General features: G+C 45.4%; 1 protein-coding gene across 1 annotated transcript in view; it reads left to right on the top strand.

The window, feature by feature from the left end:
* mafa (MAF bZIP transcription factor a) overlaps positions 1 to 13976 on the top strand; it is a 125293-nt gene extending 111317 nt beyond the window's left edge. Inside the window, exon 3 of the mRNA XM_014175861.2 lies at positions 4012 to 13976. The gene's annotated coding sequence lies outside the window, so the exon portion shown is untranslated. The remainder of the gene's footprint in view (positions 1 to 4011) is intronic.
* The last annotated feature ends 5386 nt before the right edge of the window (positions 13977 to 19362 follow it).

The following is a 19362-nucleotide window of genomic DNA, read 5'->3' as shown; positions in this document are numbered from 1 at the left end:
ATTCCAATAAAATGCTACATTAAATAAGAAAACAATTACTAAAATACAAATATAACAAATGTGAAGTATGAAATAAATTTGAACGCAGGGAAACAAATATATTTGTTAGCAATTGTTTCTCTCCTCTCTCTCTCCTTTCTCTCTCTCTGCCTTTCTCATTTTCTCCCTCCTTTCCTAATCCTTCCATCAGTGAGATATATTGAACCTGAGACTGCATTAAGGTGATTAGAAAGCCGAGATATTAAGGGGAAAGCTTGTCTTTTTCAAAGGGGAAAAGCCATGAGTGAGTATGAGTAAACAACTTACTATTCATCTCCTCAGTGTTTCATTTGAACTAAACAAAATGGACATCAATTAGTATAGTATATAGTATTTTTGTTGTTGGTATTACGTATATGTGAGTATATTTGCGTGTGTGTGTGACGTGTGTGTGAATATGTGTGTGTTTGGGAATAATCTTTGCGCTGTGCAAGGTTTGCATGGTTTGTTCCTCAGATCAAGGTTACTAGTTTAATTGAGCCTTAACTGGACCCAAAGCTGAAAGAGCAGAGAGAGCTGCATTGATTAGCTATGAAATGGTTCCAATATGGCCGCTCAATCAGGCTTCGCGAGCAGCTCCCTCAGGACTTTGATTTCTCTGTCAAACAACAATCCTGGACCCTGGCCTTCAAAGAGAAACGCCATCTTTGTTGTTGTTTTCCCCAATGTTTGAGCGATGTCACCCGGGTCGATGTTATCCTTGTCCATAAAGACTCTCCCACACCGGAATAGCCATAGAAACAGCTCCAGCTGGCCCTCTCCACGGCAACGGCCAATACTGGTCAATCCCCCATGGTGACGGATTTGCAGTGTGCTCCTAAAGAGGCCTGTGCAACACATTGACAACATTTAATTCTGTAACGCAGCTCACATTCTACCCAGTGGCTTCAGCAGCACATCATTACATTCTGCAGCTTTCCCTCTCTCCTTATCTGAGTGTTGACCAGGACCACTCTGTCAACAGTGTCTATGACAGGACCTGGTGCAGCTTAGCGTAGTGTCAGAGGAGTGGTGCTAGCGAGAGGCTAACCGTCTAACCGTTTCTGCTAATTGCCTCATTAATTATTCGCCGGTGTGAGCCTGCTCTAGCACTTCGTTGTGGGGAGCAAATTGTTCTGATTGGTTTGCCTCTGTCAATTATTGATGAGGCAAGCGAACTCAAGTGCTAACACCTGGCTTTGGTGCTGCGGAGTGGCCCACTGTTCCCATCACTGGGTAGCTGTATTGTTCACACTGCTAGAGAATTTTGTTGCTCCCAGACGCAGCTTACCTCTTAGCCAGGGGTGTATTTAGGACTGTGTTGGTTCTCTCAGAGTGCATGAGTGTAGCCCTGGGGCAGTGACTGTGATATCTAGTTCTATGGATACAGCACAGTGAGGTTACTGGATGGAGACTTTACTGGGTGATTCCACACAAAACTAGAACAGAAAATTACTTTATTTAGGAGGCCTGGGTCAGCCCAAAATGCCACAAGTGTTCCAACTTCAGTTCATTATTTATCAATTATGCTTTAAGATACAAATGTAATATATGTCAACAATACTTCCTCCAAAGGACCTTTCTATGGGTCCTGTTTATTCTAGTTTTGTGAGGAATCACCCTTCTGTACTGGGACAAAGCAGTAGTTGTTTTTTCTGAATCTGGTATGTAAGCAGTACACACTGTATCCTCACAGGGAAGGCCACGTGTGTGTGCTGCCCTGAACCACCTGCGTATGTTGGGCCTCAGCCGGAGAAAGAGAGGCTTTGTTTGTGAACAAGTGACTCACCCGGGACATACTGATATGGTAGTACACACTGAGGCCTTACTCTCTCCTGTTTTCATGTAGGAAATCATGCCTGACCATTTTGGAAAATGTAAAGAGATGATGATGAAAGTAGATGGGAGGCAGGCAGTGATAATTATTACCACCTGAGATTAAAGCTAAATTATAAACTGGGTGGTTTGAGCCCTGAATGCTGATTGGCTGACAGCTGTGGTCTATCAGACCGTATAACACAGGTATGACAAAACATTTATTTTTACTGCTCTAATTCCGTTGGTAAACAGTTTCTAAAAGCATTAAGGCACCTCGTGGGTTTGTGATATACTGTATGGCCAATATACCACAGCTAAGGGCTGTGTCCAGGCACTCCGCGTTGCGTCGAGTATAAGAACAGGCCATATACCACACCCCCTCGGGCCTTATTGCTTAAATATCACACATGGTATACAGTAACCACATCATTATAGGTTATCATAACGAGAACAGGGATTTTAGGATCCTAGGATTTTAGCTAAGAGTTGTTTCGAATAGCTGTGTGTGTGTGTGTGTGTGTGTGTGTGTGTGTGTGTGTGTGTGTGTGTGTGTGTGTGTGTGTGTGTGTGTGTGTGTGTGTGTGTGTGTGTGTGTGTGTGTGTGTGTGTGTGTGACTTCTAATATTTTTCCACAGTGTACTGTTCTCCTGTCCTTGCATTAGGGTCAGTAAATGGAGCTCCAGTGCCAGGTAGCTGTGTTCTCTGTCTAATGGCCCACCCACACACAGCCCGTATTAATCATCCCAAACCTCTACTCTACCTGGGGGGTAGGAAACCTTTCAAGCGTTTTTTCAGCAAAATATCAACCCAAAACACTCTCTCACAGTGGCGTGACGGACTGGCTTTAGAGAGTAAACACAGGTTAGATAAAGGAACTGATGTGTCAGTTATTGATGTGTAGTGCTCCTTCACCGTGGGCCTGTGTGTAATCCCTTTGTTGTTGGTCATGTTGTTATACACTGAGAGTAGAAAACATTAAGAACACCTGCTCTTTCCATGACACAGACTGACCAGGTGAATCCAGGTAAAAGCTATGATCCCTTATTAATGTCACTTGTAAAATCCACTTCAATCAGTGTAGATGAATGGAAGGAGACATGTTAAAGAAGGATTTTTAAGCCTTGAGACGATTGAGACATGGATTGTGTGCCATTCAGAGGGTTAAATGGGCAAGACAAATGATTTAAGTGCATTTAAAGGTGGTATGGTCGTGGGTCCCAGGCGCATCAGTTTCTGTCAAGAACTACAACGCTGCTAGAATTTTCACGCTCAACAGTTTCCCGAGTGTATCAAGAATGGTACACAACTGTGGGAAGCATTGGAGTCAACATGGGCCAGTATCCCTGTGGAAAGCTTTCGACACCTTGTAGAGTCTATGCCCCGACAAATTGATAGGTGTTCTTAATTCTTAATGTTTGGTATACTCAAGTGTTTTTTTTGTGTGGCTCAATAATGGCTCAAGGACATCAGAACTGACCAAATAGATACTGTAGGATGCATTCTAGAGATGAATATCTCATAAAACTATAAACTTCATGAATATTATTCTAAAGACTCAAACCCAGAGAGTGATCTTTGACTGAGGGGTTGTGTTTAATCCAGAGGTTAGACTCATCCGTGCTGTTAGTGAGCGGCCTCTGTAGCCATCTCTGTCTCTCTGGCCTTAATTGAAGCTGATGAAGGAGTCACCCCCCATGCAGCCACCGCTGTCGCTCAGAATCTCAGCGTCGATGCAGTCAGACCGTACACACTCACAGGGTGGTCACCGGCCCTTTGTTTTTACACAGGCACCAGGAAGGGCACCACCGTCCCAAATAACAGTGAGTCAGCCTGTGTCATGGCTGTGACATGGTGGGCCCAGTGTCTGTGGAGGTTATGGTGGGGTCCCTTCGATGCGGGCCTCTCGCTCTTTCACTAACAGTCATGGTGTGTGTCTGTTTGTGTGTGTGTGTGTGTGTGTGGGGGGGGGGGGGACACACACACACACACACAAATGGGTGGTCTGACTCATACACATTTAATGACCTCTACTGTCTCTCTCTCTCTCTCTCTCTCTCTCTCTCTCTTTCCTTCTCCTCTCTCTCTCTCTCTCTCTCTCTCTCTCTCTCTCTCTCTCTCTCTCTCTCTCTCTTTCCTTCTCCATCTCTCTCTATTGTTTTCTCTCCATGTCTGCAGATAACCTGGCGACTGAACGCTGATGACTTAAGAGTGACTGACCAATGGCATGAGGAACCTCACAAAGCACAACAACATTTAAAGATGACTTCACTGGAGAAGAAGAAAAGACCCCCTAAAAACCTTGTAGAGAAATGCTTCAGAGCCTCTTCCTACTCCCACTTCCCTCTCCGCTATTTTACCTCCAGCTTTTTTGTAAGAAAACAAAAACAAAAACAAACAAAACACTGACTCAAATGATGAATCAAGATGATTGACAACATCAGAAGAATATTATGGGAGAAACCATTTCCTTTGTATGGGGGGGAATCAAACTTTGATGCATGTTACTGTAAGTAGTTCATCTAAATCCTTTTCCCCCAAGTGGGATCCTCCACTAAGAAGACTCGTCCAAATCCAGTGGTCCTGATTTAGGATAAAATACACAAGCAACCCACCTCCTCCCTCTGAAATCCCTTACTCTATCTTCCCTATCAGAGGTCATTGTAACTACCATTGACAATATGTTCCTCGTTTTAGAGAACTTACTTCCTGTATCATGTTGGAGTTAGTTGGACTGTAAGACTACTATAATGTATACTATTTGCATAATGAACCAGTCTTCCTTTCCAATGGACATGAGTGATGTACTATAGCATGGATCTGACTTTACTGTATTCCTCAGTATGCTTGTAGATCACAAAACTCATAATTGTGGATAGTACAACAATTACACCATTTTAATCCTAGATTCCTATCTTTACCAGGCAGTATTAACTTACTGTATACCAAGTAGGGCATTTTGTTGACCTGTATATTTGACTAAATGCATAGAAATGCAAGTAATAGCTCATTGTATTATTTGAATACCTGCAGACATATTAGGGAAACATTTCTGTCTATAAAGACAATGGGCCTGTGACTGAGTCATATAGCGTTGACTATATTATGAAGGTATAACCCAGAATAAAGTCTTAGAGAGTAAACATACTATAGTATCCTCAGCAGGGGCCCCGCTGCATCTATGTCATGTGTCAACCTGAGATCCGTGGGGGGCCAATCTTGTATTTTGTTTGTTTCTTTGTTGTTTCCTCATCCCTTTTGAATAGCTTGTACCAATGGCCCCTCTGGGCTCTGTACTGTGGCCTCTCTCATGGATCTCTCATAGGGCAACACATGTCCTCAGCTAAGGCAGGTGTCTCTATCTCTCTCTCCCACATCACCTGGCATGGTTTACCCAGGGGCTTCTCTGTATGACCAACAAGGAGAACGGAACATCACAGTATGATTTCAAGGTTGCAGAAACCATATTGACTTTTGACCTATCTCAAACGGTCTACTGAAGACATAACAACAACCAGACAAACTACAGCTGGTGGTGCAAGAGAGGATACTGTGCATGGAACGCAACGCACGCAAGATAACCTGAAAGCATCTTCATCCTCTTGCATCCTCTACCTATCGATGTGCTTCCAGGACAAACCTGATACCTAAACAGCCCCTCGCCTGCTCCCACAATCCTCTCTGCTCCTCCTCTCGCCCATCCCAGAGACTCGTGAGGCGAGCGCCAGTTGATCTGTTTATAAACGTTACGGATGGACGCTCATCGTGACGGTTAAAAACAAACAAACACATACACATACACACGCACATACACCCACCCACACATACATAAACACTCTCAAAGGGAGACAAGTGGAATACAGTGGTGTATGTATGTATATTCTGTATGTATAGAACCCTCAGCTGTAAGTAGTACATGTTGACATGTTGATGAAAATATGCATTGTGATCATAATACCTACCGTAGACAGGCTGGTGGCCGTTGATTCAGACAGAGGAAGAGACACTCTCTCTAATCCGATGGAAGCACTCTATCCTATGTTTTCAGGGTACATACTCTAAGTTTCCTTAATGACAGAAAATATAATGTGATGGAAATACTGTTCCTTTTAAAAAGGACCTCCTAAGCAAAACCACCGAGCTGAATGGGTTTTAAGCACTTTGATGGGATGCATAACCCCCCCCTTTGATGTCAGAAAGAACCTGGCCAGAGTGAGAGAGCAGGGGGTGTGGAGGGTGTAGGGGGCAAGGGGAGGGAGGGAGGGCAAACTGGGGCGCTCCAATTAAGTGGCAGTGCACAAAGTGGCGTGGGGCGCCCTGCCAGGAACTGTCTATTCATCCTATGTCAAAGGGATTTACACATCTCAATGAGTCAAGAGCACTGCCAGGGCCTAGCAGCATGATGAACAAGGGAGGAGAGGAATACAGGAAAAGAGGAGTGCAGAGGAAATGAGAGATAAAGGCAGAGATGTAGATCGACAGAGAGGAGAGAGAATGGCAGAAATGTAGATTGACAGAGAGGAGAGAGAACAGCAGAGATGTAGAGTGACAGAGAGGAGACAACAAGGAAACAATGTGACAATGTTGAAGTTAAATGGTTCCCACATTTAGGAATGAAGGGCAGCATTTCAGACAAAACCCAACATTCTCTCAGCTAGATCTGACCAGACAAAATCTGCTCTTCTCTCAGGTCATCTCCACAACTTCTCTCCTACCCTTCAGCCACAGAGTTCACTGACCCCTCCACCCCAGCTAGTGCCACTTCCCCACAGCCCTTTGACCTCACGTCCTATCTGGCGTTGACTCTGTGTTAATGAACAATAGCTCTAAGCTTAACCAGATGTTCAGGCTAGCCGTTAAATACCTGTTGCCCTTCCACCCCAGCGATTCCTTTATCCTTCCCCAGTGCAGCTGCACTCTCCCTGGGCTGGGCTCCACGTGCTTCAGCCCCTCTATGGAGGGGGCCTCCACACAACCTGACTCTGCTCTGATCTGCTCTGCTGTCATCATCTAACAATAGCAGTGCTCACTGACTGATGAATCATGGCTTTAACATAGGGACTGATGAGGATTGATGAGGATTCATGGGCTTCGGTGATGACAGGTCTGATGCCAGGGGTGTTGATGGTATGGCAGAGACATCATAATGAAGCAACTATTTGGGTTTACATTGGCTTATATTGTATGTTTCATAAAATTATACACAGACCAATCAATGCAAGTGAATCATGTACAGTGGCTCTCCAGTGTAAAGTATTACCAAACCCAAAACAATATTTAACAGTGGATTAAACAATGGGAAGACATCAGAGACGGAGAGGGATGGACATAGACTGTGACCAGGGACAGTTAAGGAAGAGTTGGCCCCATTAGGAAAGTAGAGTAGAGATAGAAACCAGTTCAATTTGGTAAACCATCTTCTTCCCTTCTCCCCCGTCTGTGTGTGTGTGTGTGTGTGTGTGTGTGTGTGTGTGTGTGTGTGTGTGTGTGTGTGTGTGTGTGTGTGTGTGTGTGTGTGTGTGTGTGTGTGTGTGTGTGTGTGTGTGCGTGCGCCTGCCTGCCTGCCTGCCTGCCTGGTGGGGAAGCAGTAGTAGTAAAAGGCGTTTGATGTGTGTATTAGCGCCCGTCCTTGCGGTCAGCGCGTACACAAACACAACATCAAAAGGAGGATGGGAGCGGCGCTGCTACCTGGCTCTGTGGTGATAAGTTAATGCAGATCTGTTAGGCAGAAACATATTAAAGGATGAAGATGTCAGTCACACACACGGCAGGAGACATCACGTTGAGCTACTGTTGATGTCCTCCCGAGTTTGAAGCTTTCTGATTTCGCCAATATGAAGCAAAACCATTTTTCTGAGGAGTTAAAGAAGGTATAAGTGACAGAGACAGTTGTGATCCCCCCTCGCCTGTTTGAAGAACACGGTTAGTGTGTTTTTCACTGAGATAAACTAGCAGACTGCACACATGCCGTTTTATCAGAGTATGACCCTGACCACAACATTTCCCAGAAGCCTCAGTGTTATTCACAGGTTTTTGTAGACGCTCACACAGTCACACGCATGCACACATGCTCTTATACACAAACACTTACACACACACACACACACACACACACTCACACACACACCCGTACACACACTCAGACTAATCTAAACAATCGGACTGTATGTAAACAGATCTGCAAAATAATGGATTCTTCAGTGTGCAAAAAATAAGTTGTTAGCGTATTCACAGGTCAAAGTTATGTTACCCAGAGTGCCACGCTGGGGGTATATTAACATGAGGGATATTTGGGAGGATGGACGGAGGGGGGGATAGAGTGCTGTCCTGATTCAGATTTACCCCTTATTGGGCACCCCTTACCTCTTCCTTTATTTATTTCTCTCCTCCACTCCAATACATACACAGACCCTGCATTTAATCAGGCTCACCCCTCCCCCTCTTACTTTATTTTCTCTCTCCTCTCTTCTCACTGCTCATTCCTTATTTCATATGTCTTCTCTGTCTCAATCCCCTTCCTCCTCTCTTTCCTCTCCCTCCTCCTTCTCTCTATCACCTTTCCCATTTTCTTTCCTCTCTTCGCTTCACCTCTCCTTTTCTCCTCTTTTTCTGCTCTTTCCTCTCTTCTCCCTTTCTCCCCCTATCCCAGACGGAGGCAAGCTATTGAGGTGAAGCACTCCATCAATCTCCCTGGAGAGAGAGAGAGAGAGAGAGAGAGAGAGAGAGAGGTGAAACGGACCCAGAATCTTGTTTTTGGATTAAGCAAATAGGGGAGTGGGTAATATAGGGCCATCAGGCTGCTTGGTGGGTCATTTGTCAGTCCTTCGCACGGCCACACAAACAAGAGACAAGAGGAGAGAGAAAGTCAATTACCACTGTCAGTGGAGAGGGGGAGAATGAGAAAGATAGAGGGAGGGAGCCATATCCACTTTCATTAGAAGCCTATGTATCCTCTAGCCAGTGTTCTGCAGTGACTACCATGGCTTATGCATGTGTCAAGTCACATCCACAAACAAACCACTAGACCATTCCAGTGTTGTGTCTGTTAGGATAAAGACTCTGTACCTTATTTGCTTTGGCCTCGTAGCTTAACAACTTAGCTGGCCTGTATTTGTTTTATCACCTAGCTCCTTCTCATGCCTGGTTAATAAGTACATGCCTCTCTGGTTATACAGTTCATTAGTGTGATGGCTAGCTGGCTAATGTGTGTGTAGGGTAGGCTCCTGTCCCATTGGAGCAAGTGCACATAGGGGCGGTGTGGCAGAGCAAACAGTGGGGAAGGACAGAGAAGAGGAAAACAGCTTATAAGAGAGACAATGTGACTGGTCATTTAGCTAATGGCAGTGATGTAATAGTGAAGCCGGTGCCTCCTGTGATTCTGTGGACTCTAGGGGCGTAGTGGTGTGTAGTGGTGTGTTAGAGCAGACGGTCACATAGGGGGACTGTAGAGAGACCTTCCAGTGTTGTGACTGGACATGACACACACACACATGCTCACGTTCCAACGCATGTCTGTATCTGTGTGTCATTTTTGGGTTGGCTCTGTGATGATTAGGCTTGACCTGAGACCTGAGACTGACCTTTGGCCTGAGGCCGGACAAGGTATTGGCAGTGAGGTCACAGGATTACTGTATAGACCTTCCCCTCTTTTAAGCCAGACCCCCATCTGCCTCCATGGCTGTCCCAGGTCAAATCAACCTCATAATGCTGTACCACAGTGGCAGGGACAATGAGACTACCATACTGCTGTAATGTCATCAGAACAGAGTGGTGGAGCCTGGCTTAGGCTACTGAGATAATGAACAGAGGGTTTAATATGGTGATAAAGCTCCCAAAGCCCAGCCTGACCAACCGATTGGATTGGGCTCAAGGGGGCCCACTAGCCTCACATCAACCCCCTTGACCCCTCACCGAGCTGGGATCGGCACCCAAGAAGATTTGGGGGTCTGGATAGAATCGGATTAGCCAAATGGTCCTGACGTGATGTAATTGCCAAGGGACTGACCCCTGTGTAACACCATAACCATAACAATGCTGAATCCTCAGCATCTTGCCTAGTTAAATAAAGGTTAAATAAAAATTAAAATCTGATTGGCTTACAAGGAGAATGTTGTTCCTGATTTCCCAGTAAGGTTCAGCTAGGGTGACACGGATATGTCATGTGAGGTGTCATATTTAGCTATTAGCTAAATCTGGTCTGACACATGTTTTCTCAGTGCTTTGAGACTTATGTTTTTGTTGTGTATTGTCCCTGCCAAATAAACTTCATAAATAAGAAAATAAAACATAAAAAGGTTGTTGGTAAATGCATAAAAGCCCAAACCTGGCTGAGGTTGTTATAGGGGAGGGAACTTCTAGAAAACCTGAGTTCCCGCTCGAGAAATAAATAAATTGTGGAATAATAAATCGCCCAGAGACAATGGACAGGTGGCATTTCAGGCTGCGCCGTTTAGTCGTGCAGTCTGCTTTCTGACAGCTTGATTTAGGCACCTGCAGCCGAGCCAGAATAATTGAGAGAGAGAGAGACAGAGACAAACAGAGAGACCGAGAGAAACAGAGAGAAACAGAGAGAGCCAGAGAGAAACATAGAGTGAGATAGAGAGAGACAAAGAGAAACAGAGAAACAGAGAGACAGAGGGAGAAGGAAAAAGAAAACCAAGACACACAAATCTTTATTCCATCTTCAATTCTCAGGCCTGAACTGCACTGATTGCAGAGGATACCATTCTACCACTCAAATGGCTGCACCCAGATCAGCTCAATGAGGTGGAATAAGGAGCTCTGCCCATTCTACGTCACTGTGAGTCGTGATGCCCATCTGACTCAGGGTCAGGTGCGTAGAGTGGTCACAGAAGGGATTGAGTCACCCCTCCACCGTCACAGCCACCTGTGCCTGGCCCTTTCTGAGTCATATAGGACTCATTGGGGGCAAGTGGATTAGGGTGCAGAGAGGGGGAGTTTTGGGGGAACTTTGGTGGGGGGAAGGGGGGTTGGCATAGGGTGTCCCCCACTGAGAGATGGGTGTAATCCCTCTGTATTAAAGCAGTGAAACCTTGTCAGGGTCCAGAACATTCTCCCAAAAACCATCCTCTTCACCCCTACCCCTTTTCATGCCCCCCAGCATACAGAGAGTTAGAGCAACATGGCGGGACAACCATACGCTTTCACAGGGTTTCCTAAAACAGAGTGCCCCCCCAACTCAATCAACATGTATCATTAAATTCCCACAAATAAATAATTGTGATAAAATCTTTATTACCAATTGGCTACATACTATGAAGTTCAATACACCAATATTCACAATAAAACATTTTTCTTTTAGATTGGCCTCTATTTAGTTTTAGGGGTAATATTTTGCTGTGGTTATGTCCCTCCTAATCTCGAGGTCAAGCAGTGATGATTTTTTACCCAATCTGTTTTAAAAGTATTGCCATTAGAGGACAATTAAACATTTACAGCTCCTGGTGTAAAGCTGGTTTAAAGCCTGTTTCAATAAGCCCCACCTCCTCTCGCCCGCCCAAGTTAATTTGCTCTTCCCCCTCATTTCAATTTCACTGTAGTAAACGTCTTCCTTATTCCCCATGAGGGCTTCCATGGTGAGGTTTTGATTGTCCAAGGGGGTGGGCTGTGGTGTTGGCTGTGGTGGAATCGTCAAAGGGGTCGTCAAAGCCTCGGCGATGCTTGCCGGAGTCTTATTGCCGTGGCAATCTGCCCCCTGCTACTTGGCCTGGGTGACCCCAGTCAGAGATAAGCTTTATGGGATGGCCCATTAACATGCTGGGCAGGCCACCTCCCTCGTTTATCAAAGGCGCTGCTGTGAAATCAACTGTTTAAGGACCCCCAGTGAGAGGATAGCGCTGCTGATTGCCTATATTAGGGCCTGGCTTGTAAATGAGGCGCCCATAGACAAAGAACCTTCAGTAGACTAGAGATACATATAATTATATGCTAGTGTTATTCTCACTAACTGAGCAATATATTTAATGACTACTGCAATAGCCGCAAGAGGGTTGGCATTGCAACCCCCAAACCTGAAAACTCTGGGGGAGGATGTATGTGTTTATCCACGTCTTCCATGTACAGCATGAACCCACAGAATACAACAATCAAACAACACCTATATGACGTTACACGTAATGATGTTAAAATATATATTTGTCTATGTATGGCTATATAAATGTCCACTCCCATGATGCTGTATCTAAAGAACTCAATAGTCTTCCTTTCCTTCTACCCTGTCAAGGCTTCCTATGGTCCGGTGGATTTCATGTTGTTCTGTGGCTGTTTTGTGGAGATGGACATGTTAGCCACGTTAGCCGTGGAGTAGTGTAGCCTCATGTTAGCCACGTTAGCCGTGGAGTAGCGTAGCCTAATTTTAGCCACGTTAGCCGTGGAGTAGCGTAGCCTCATGTTAGCCACGTTAGCCGTGGAGTAGCGTAGCCTCATGTCAGCCACATTACCCGTGGAGTAGCGTAGCCTCATGTTAGGGAGGTGAGGCTGCTGCGGCATGGTCCGCTTAAAGCCTGATCACTGGTGAAGGCCTTGTCAATATGTCTTCCGTGATGGATGGTGATGGCCCACCGCGTCTTTGTACACAACAGGGGGCCCAAATGTTTGTCGCCTGAGAGATAGAGGGAGGGAGGGAGACAGGGAGGGAGGGAGGGTGCGTGCGAGACTCAGCTTAATGTCCTTCACCAGTGCTGTGCATGTTCTCCCAACTCTGTGCTATTTGCTTTTCCCTTCACGGCATGGTTAACACCGTAAATTAACCTTTCCAATCACTCTGTGCTCAGAGTTTGGTGCACAACACAGACAGAGACAGAGATGGAGCGAGAGAGAGACAGAGAGCGAGAAAGACACAGTGTTACACAATGCGATAGCACTGACTTGAGAGAGAGACAGAACATTCTCTTTTATGTGCATGTCTTGTGTACTCTGCAATATGTCCGTATCAAGCTGCTTTCTCTTCACCATTCTAGAGATGTAAATGAAACACATGAAAGATGATGTGCTGTAGAATCCCTCCTCCTTGTAGCCCATGTCTGTAAATAGAATGTAAATACCAAACAGCTATGCATGCTGATATACTAGCAATTCGTTCAGGTACTTTTGTAATCCAAGATTCTCATTTGGCATGTACTGAAGAAGAAGAAAAAATCTAACAAGAAAATGAAATAAAAAATAAACTATAAAAATGGATACAGTTTGTTAAACAACTTCAAAAACTGGGGGATATATGTCTTTGCTGTTAATGTTTTCTTACTGATACTTAAAATGCGATAGCCTGCCATTATTAACAGTGCTCTGCTCATGTTACTTGTTACTTGTTATTATGTTCGTTAAGATAGGGTTGAGGCAATATAGGCCATGAACCTCCCGTAGGTTAGTGGATTGTCTAGGTCGGGGTATGATCGGAGAGCGAGGGGAGGGGTGGAGAAAAGCTCTGACTCATACTTATCATAGATTATTTCAACTCCATTGCACGTTCATATACATACTCTAAAATGAATTATTACATATCCTTAGTCGCTAATTCAGCCAATTAAATGCCATGGCCAAACGGTTTCGCTTGAAAGCTACTAGTTGAGTCGGCAGGATCTGAGAGCCAGATTGAGCTGCTTATTTGATTTATTTAACCAAAAAGAAAATTCACCAGCTTCAAAGAGTGGGCCGCTTTTTAAAAGGTACACATATGTTTCTAACACGACAACACAAAATAATACTACAACAAAGCTCAGAAGAAGCTTGGTAGAGAACAACTTTGTAATGTTGATTCACTTCACTTATAAATTGAGTGTGTAATTAATTAGTTACTAATTACTTGCAAGGAGAATTAGTCATTTAAAGCTTGGACTGGACGAGTCCTGTGTTTCCAGTATGGTCTTTGCAATGCGTGGGTATATTGAGAAACAAGCAATGATTATCAAAAATTCAAATTTGCCTCGGCCCTAGCGACTGAAACGTTCTCAGAGGATGAGAAAAGAGGAAGGTTGGTTGGATGAGAATGTTTTTGTTTTCTAAGAGTGTTTATTTTCCACCATGTTAGAATCTGAATCCCATGGCGCTCATGGTAGATGGAAGTGTCTAATTTTTAACCTGTGCTAAAGATATTTTAAATTTAATAAATAATCGTTGTAACAAGACAACTGCTGTCTGTGTCATAGTGTGTGTCATATTTTTGTGCAGGTCTAGTTAATGATGGTCTATACATATGCCAGACTGTGTGTGTGTGTAGTGTGACTTCTATAATATTTTTCCTCAGTGTACTGTGCTCCTGTCCTTGCAGTAGCGTCAGTAGATGGAGTGCGTGTGTGTGTACGTGTGTCTTTCAGAGTGTGTTTATATCTGCGTCAGCGTGTCTGCATATGTACTGTATGTACCACTGAGTGCGTACGTGAATGTGTGCATGTGTGTGTGTGAGTCGGTGCCATACTGACGGCCCATCAGGACTAGATAAACATGGACGTCAGGCTCTTTCAGGCCATCCTCCATTCAAGCGAGCCACTCAACCAGGCAGGATGGGATTTGATACATAAATAGCCAAATGGGGCCCTCAACCCTCCACTCTGGGCTAATGCTCCTTCCCCAGGGACGTGATAGTACCCTCAGCCCTCCACTCTGGACTAATGCTCCTTCCCCAGGGACCTGATAGTACCCTCAACCCTCCACTCTGGACTAATGCTCCTTCACTAGGGACCTGAGAGGACCCTCAAACCTCCACTCTGGACAAATGCTCCTTCACCAGGGACCTGAAAGGACCCCCAACCCTCCACTCTGGGCTAATTATCATTCACCAGGGACCTGAAAGGACCCTCAACCCTCCACGCTGGGCTAATGCTCTGTCACCAGGAACCTGAGAGGACCCTCAACACTCCATTCTGGACTAATGTTCAGTCCCTGAGTAATAAAGTGGACAAGCTCAGGGCGAGGATCTCCTTCCAGAAAGAGATCAGGGACTGTAACATACTCTGTTTCACGGAATCATGGCTCTCTCTGTATATACTTTCTCCATCCATACAGCCAGCTGGGTTCTCAGTACATAACATGGACAAGAAGAAAGAACTCTCTGGGAAAATGAAAGGTGGTGTATGTTTCATGATTAACTACTCATAGTGTGATTGTGGTAACGTACAGGAACTCAAGTCATTTTGCTACCCCGATCTGGAATACCTCACTATCAAATCCCAACTGCATTACTTCCCGAGAGAATTCTCTTCGGTCATCGTCCCGGCCGTGTATATTCCTCCTCAAGCAGACACTGCGACAGCGAACTACACTGGACTTTGTTCAAACTGGAATCTGCCTATCCTGAGGCCGCATTTATTGTAGCTGCGGACTTAAATAAAGCAAATCTGAAGAAAACGCTACTGGAGTTTTATCAACAAATCACTTACACTATTCGCTCCTCAAAAATGTGGGATCATTGCTACTCCCCCTTCCGAGAAGGCTACAAGGCCATCCTGCGCCCTCCCTTTGGCAAATCAGATCACACCTCCATTCTGCTCCTCTCTTCCTATAGGCAGAAACTTAAACAGGAAGTACCCTTGGTCTAGACTGTTCAATGTTGGTCTGACCAATTGGAATCTATGCTTCAAGATTGTCTTGATCACGTTCCAGGTTGCCTGAAAGAATAACATTGACGTATACACTGACTCAGTGACCCACTGAGTTTATCAGGAAGTGCATAGGGGATGTTGTTCCCACTTAGAACCTATCCAAACCAAAACAACGTGGATAGATGGCAGCATTCGCGCAAAACTGAAAGTGCTAACCACTGCATTTAACCATGACAAGGCAACTGGGAACATGGATGAGTACAAACAGTCCAGCTATGCCCTCTTGAAAGGCAATCAAACAGGCAAAACATCAGAACAGAGACAAAGTGGTTGCAATTCAACGGCTCAGACACAAGACGTATGTGGCAGGGACTCCAGACAATCACTGATTATTAAGGGAAAACCAGCCACATCGCGGACACCGTTGCCTTGCTCCTGGACAAGCTAAAAACCTTCTTCGCCCGCTTCAAGGAAAACACAGTGTCATCACCGCGGGCAACCGCCACTCACGTGGACTCTGACCTCTCATTCTACATTTACATTTACATTTACGTCATTTAGCAGACGCTCTTATCCAGAGCGACTTACAAATTGGTGCATTCACCTTATGATATCCGGTGGTGCATTCACCTTATGATATCCAGTGGAACAACCACTGGATATCCACTGGATATACATCTATATCTTTTTGGGGGGGAGGGTAGGGGGGGAGGGTTAGAAGGATTACTTAATCCTATCCCAGGTATTCCTTAAAGAGGTGGGGTTTCATGTGTCTCCGGAAGGTGGTGATTGACTCCGCTGTCCTGGCGTCGTGAGGGAGCTTGTTCCACCATTGGGGTGCCAGAGCAGCGAACAGTTTTGACTGGGCTGAGCGGGGGCTGAGCGGTGGATGAACGCAGCCCAATTCTCCGTGGCCGACATGAGTAAGACATTTAAGCGTGTTAACCCTCGCAAGGCTGTCGGCCCAGATGGTATCTCTAGCCTTGGCCTCAGAGCATGCGCTGAGCAGCTTGCTGTAGTATTTATAGACATATTCAATCTCTCCCTATTCCAGTCTGTTGTCCCCACTTGCTTCAAGATGTCTACCATTGTTCCTGTACCCAAGAAAGCGTAGGTAACGGATCTAAATTACTATCGCCCCAAAGCAACCACTTCTGTCATCATGAAATGCTTTGAGAGGCTAGTTTAGGATCACACCCTAGACCCACTACAATGTGCATACCGCCAAGAAAGATCCATGGATGATGCAATCACCATCTCACTGCATACTGCCCTATCCCATCTGAACAAGAGCAATACCTATGTAAGAATGCTGTTCATCGACTACAGCTCAGCCTTCAACAACATAGTGCCCTCCAAGCTCATCACTAAGCTCAGGGCCCTGGGTCTGAACCCCGCCCTGTACACCTGAGGCCTGGTCTTCCTGACAGGCCGCCCCCAGTTGGTGAAGGTAGGCAAACAACACCTCTGCTACACTGATCCTCAACACGGGGGCTCCACAAGGGTGCATGCTCAGCCCCTTCTGTACTCCCTGTTCACCCATGACTGTGTGGACACGCATATCTCCAACTCATTCATCAAGTTTGCAGACGGTACAACAGTGGTAGATCACCAACACAATGAGACAGCCTACAGGGAGGAGGTGAGGGCCCTTGCGGAGTGGTGCCAGGAAAATAACCTCTCCCTCAAGGTGAACAAAACTAAGGAGCTGATCGTGGACTTCAGGAGATGGAGCATGCCCCCATCAACATCAACTGGATTGCAGTGGAGAGGTTGAAAATGTTCAAGTTCCACGGCATGCACATCACAGAAAAACTGAAATGGTCCATCCACACAGACAGTGTGGTGAAGCAGGTGCAACAGCACCTCTTCAACCTCAGGAGGCTGAAAAAATGTGGGTTGGCCCTTAAGACCCTCACCGCCTGGTACCGCAATTACACCGTCCGCAATAGCAAGGCTCTCCAGAGGGTGGTGCGGTCAACCCAACACATCACTGGGGGCACACTGCCTGCCATGCATCGACAGCACCCAGTGCCACAGGAAGGCCAAGAAGATCATCAAGGACCTCAGCCACCCGAGCCACAGCCTGTTCACCCCGGTACCATCGAAGGTGGAGACAGTACAGGTGAATAAAAAAAACAAAGGAAAAAAACTGGTGGCCTGCATCTCCAGGCCACCAGTACCCTGCCCTGAACTTTAGTCACCATTACTAGCCGGCTACCACCCGTACTCAACCCTGCATTTAGAGACTGCTGCCCTATGTACATTGTCACTGAACATTGGTCACTTTAACAATGTTTACATACTGTTTTACCCACTTCATATGTATATATTGTATTCAATGCCTATCCTATTTAACTTCTGCTGTACACACCCTTTCAATCAATATACTGTCCATAATGTCTATACATCCCATCGTTTACATTTATATTACGGACACAAGCGTTGCTCGTTCTAATATTTCTATATTTCTTAATCCTTTCTTTTAATTTGGGGGATTTGTGTGTATTGTTTTGTATTGTTATTACTGCACTGTTGGAGCTAGGAGGATTTTGCTACACCCGCGATAACATCTGCTAAATATGTGTAAGTGACCAATATAATTTCATTTGACTGAATGCTCCTTCTCCAGGGACCAGAGAGGCCAGGGGCACTGGGGACCTCATAACCAAATCAATGGGTTCTCTCTCTCTATCTATCTCTATCTCTCTCTCAAATTGTGTTTGATTGTATCAATAGTCAGGCACTATTGATACTGGGTCACATTTCAGTGAAGCTCTCATCCTTAGTGTACAGTATGTGGCCCCAGTGAGAATCAAACCCACAACCTTGCCGTTGCAAGCATCATTCCCCACCCAAGCTATCAAGCCACTGCTACTCATGTTTGTTGCTTTTGTCACTATACAGCATGTCATCAGCCGGAGACGGATGGGGATGTTCGAACATAGTATTTTGAAGCTAATCAATAAGATTGCTCCTCCCCCAGCACCCCCCCTCCCTCCTTGCTAATGGTTGTGTGAAGGTTATCAGTGTCTTCATTCATTAAAAACCACTCACAGCTGAGAAGAGGGAGGAGGGGGTGGTGATTGGGTGTGTTTGTAAGTTTAAATAAATCGCTTATGAGAGGACACATTCAATTAGTTATTTCATTATACCCCTAGGTGTAATCAATCGGCAAACCCGATAACAAAGCCACATCAATTTGCCGTTCCGCTCCGGCAGACATTTCTCCAAATGATTGAAGAGCATCTCTGTTGAGTGATGCTTTCAATGAGTCCTTCTCTCTGCTCTGCTCACAACTAAGTGGAGATGGAAGTTTAGCAGCAACCAGTATCACAAGATCTGGGTTTTCAATATGATATTTAAGGTAAATCATTTAAGTTAAATCATTAGCGTTCTAATTTTCAAAGAATGACATTGAGGTTTCTAGGTTATTTCTAATTTCACTGTGAGAAAGATATCTCTCTCTCTCCCTCTCTCTCTTTCTCCCTCCTCCCCTTCACCCATAGAGTGATATATGGCAGAGTAGAAGCCTTTCTCTTTCTTTCTCTCGTTCCCCCTCTCTCCCCCTGCACCCTGCAGCGTAGATAAACAATGTGCGAGTGACAGTCTCTCATCACTCTGGTGGCTGAATCTCTGGCCCTGACCTGATAACATCGAGTGTGCGTGTCACCTGCCAAGTGCCTTCTGTCACACTTCAATGGCAACCCAACAGCCAGAGTGTGGGTAGGGTGGTGTATGTGTGTGTGTCCGTGCATGCATGTGTGTGTCCGTGCTTCTGTGTGTTTGTGTGCTTGTGCATGGGGGTTTATGTGTGCATGTTGGCATGCCAGTACAGACCTTTGTAGGCTTGAGTGAGGGTGAACGTGGCAATGGGGGTTTTTGGAGGTATGCCAGGAAACTGAGAAGAAGGGGGGAGGGGGAGGTGTAATGACCCAAATGAGAAGGACTTGTGCAGGCACTGTGAAACTAT

This window comes from Salmo salar, chromosome ssa26 (genome assembly GCF_905237065.1).
Source record: "Salmo salar chromosome ssa26, Ssal_v3.1, whole genome shotgun sequence".
NCBI classification, from domain to species: Eukaryota; Metazoa; Chordata; class Actinopteri; order Salmoniformes; family Salmonidae; genus Salmo; species Salmo salar.
Note: the sequence above shows the minus strand (reverse complement) of the source record. Positions and strands in the feature narration are given on the sequence as shown.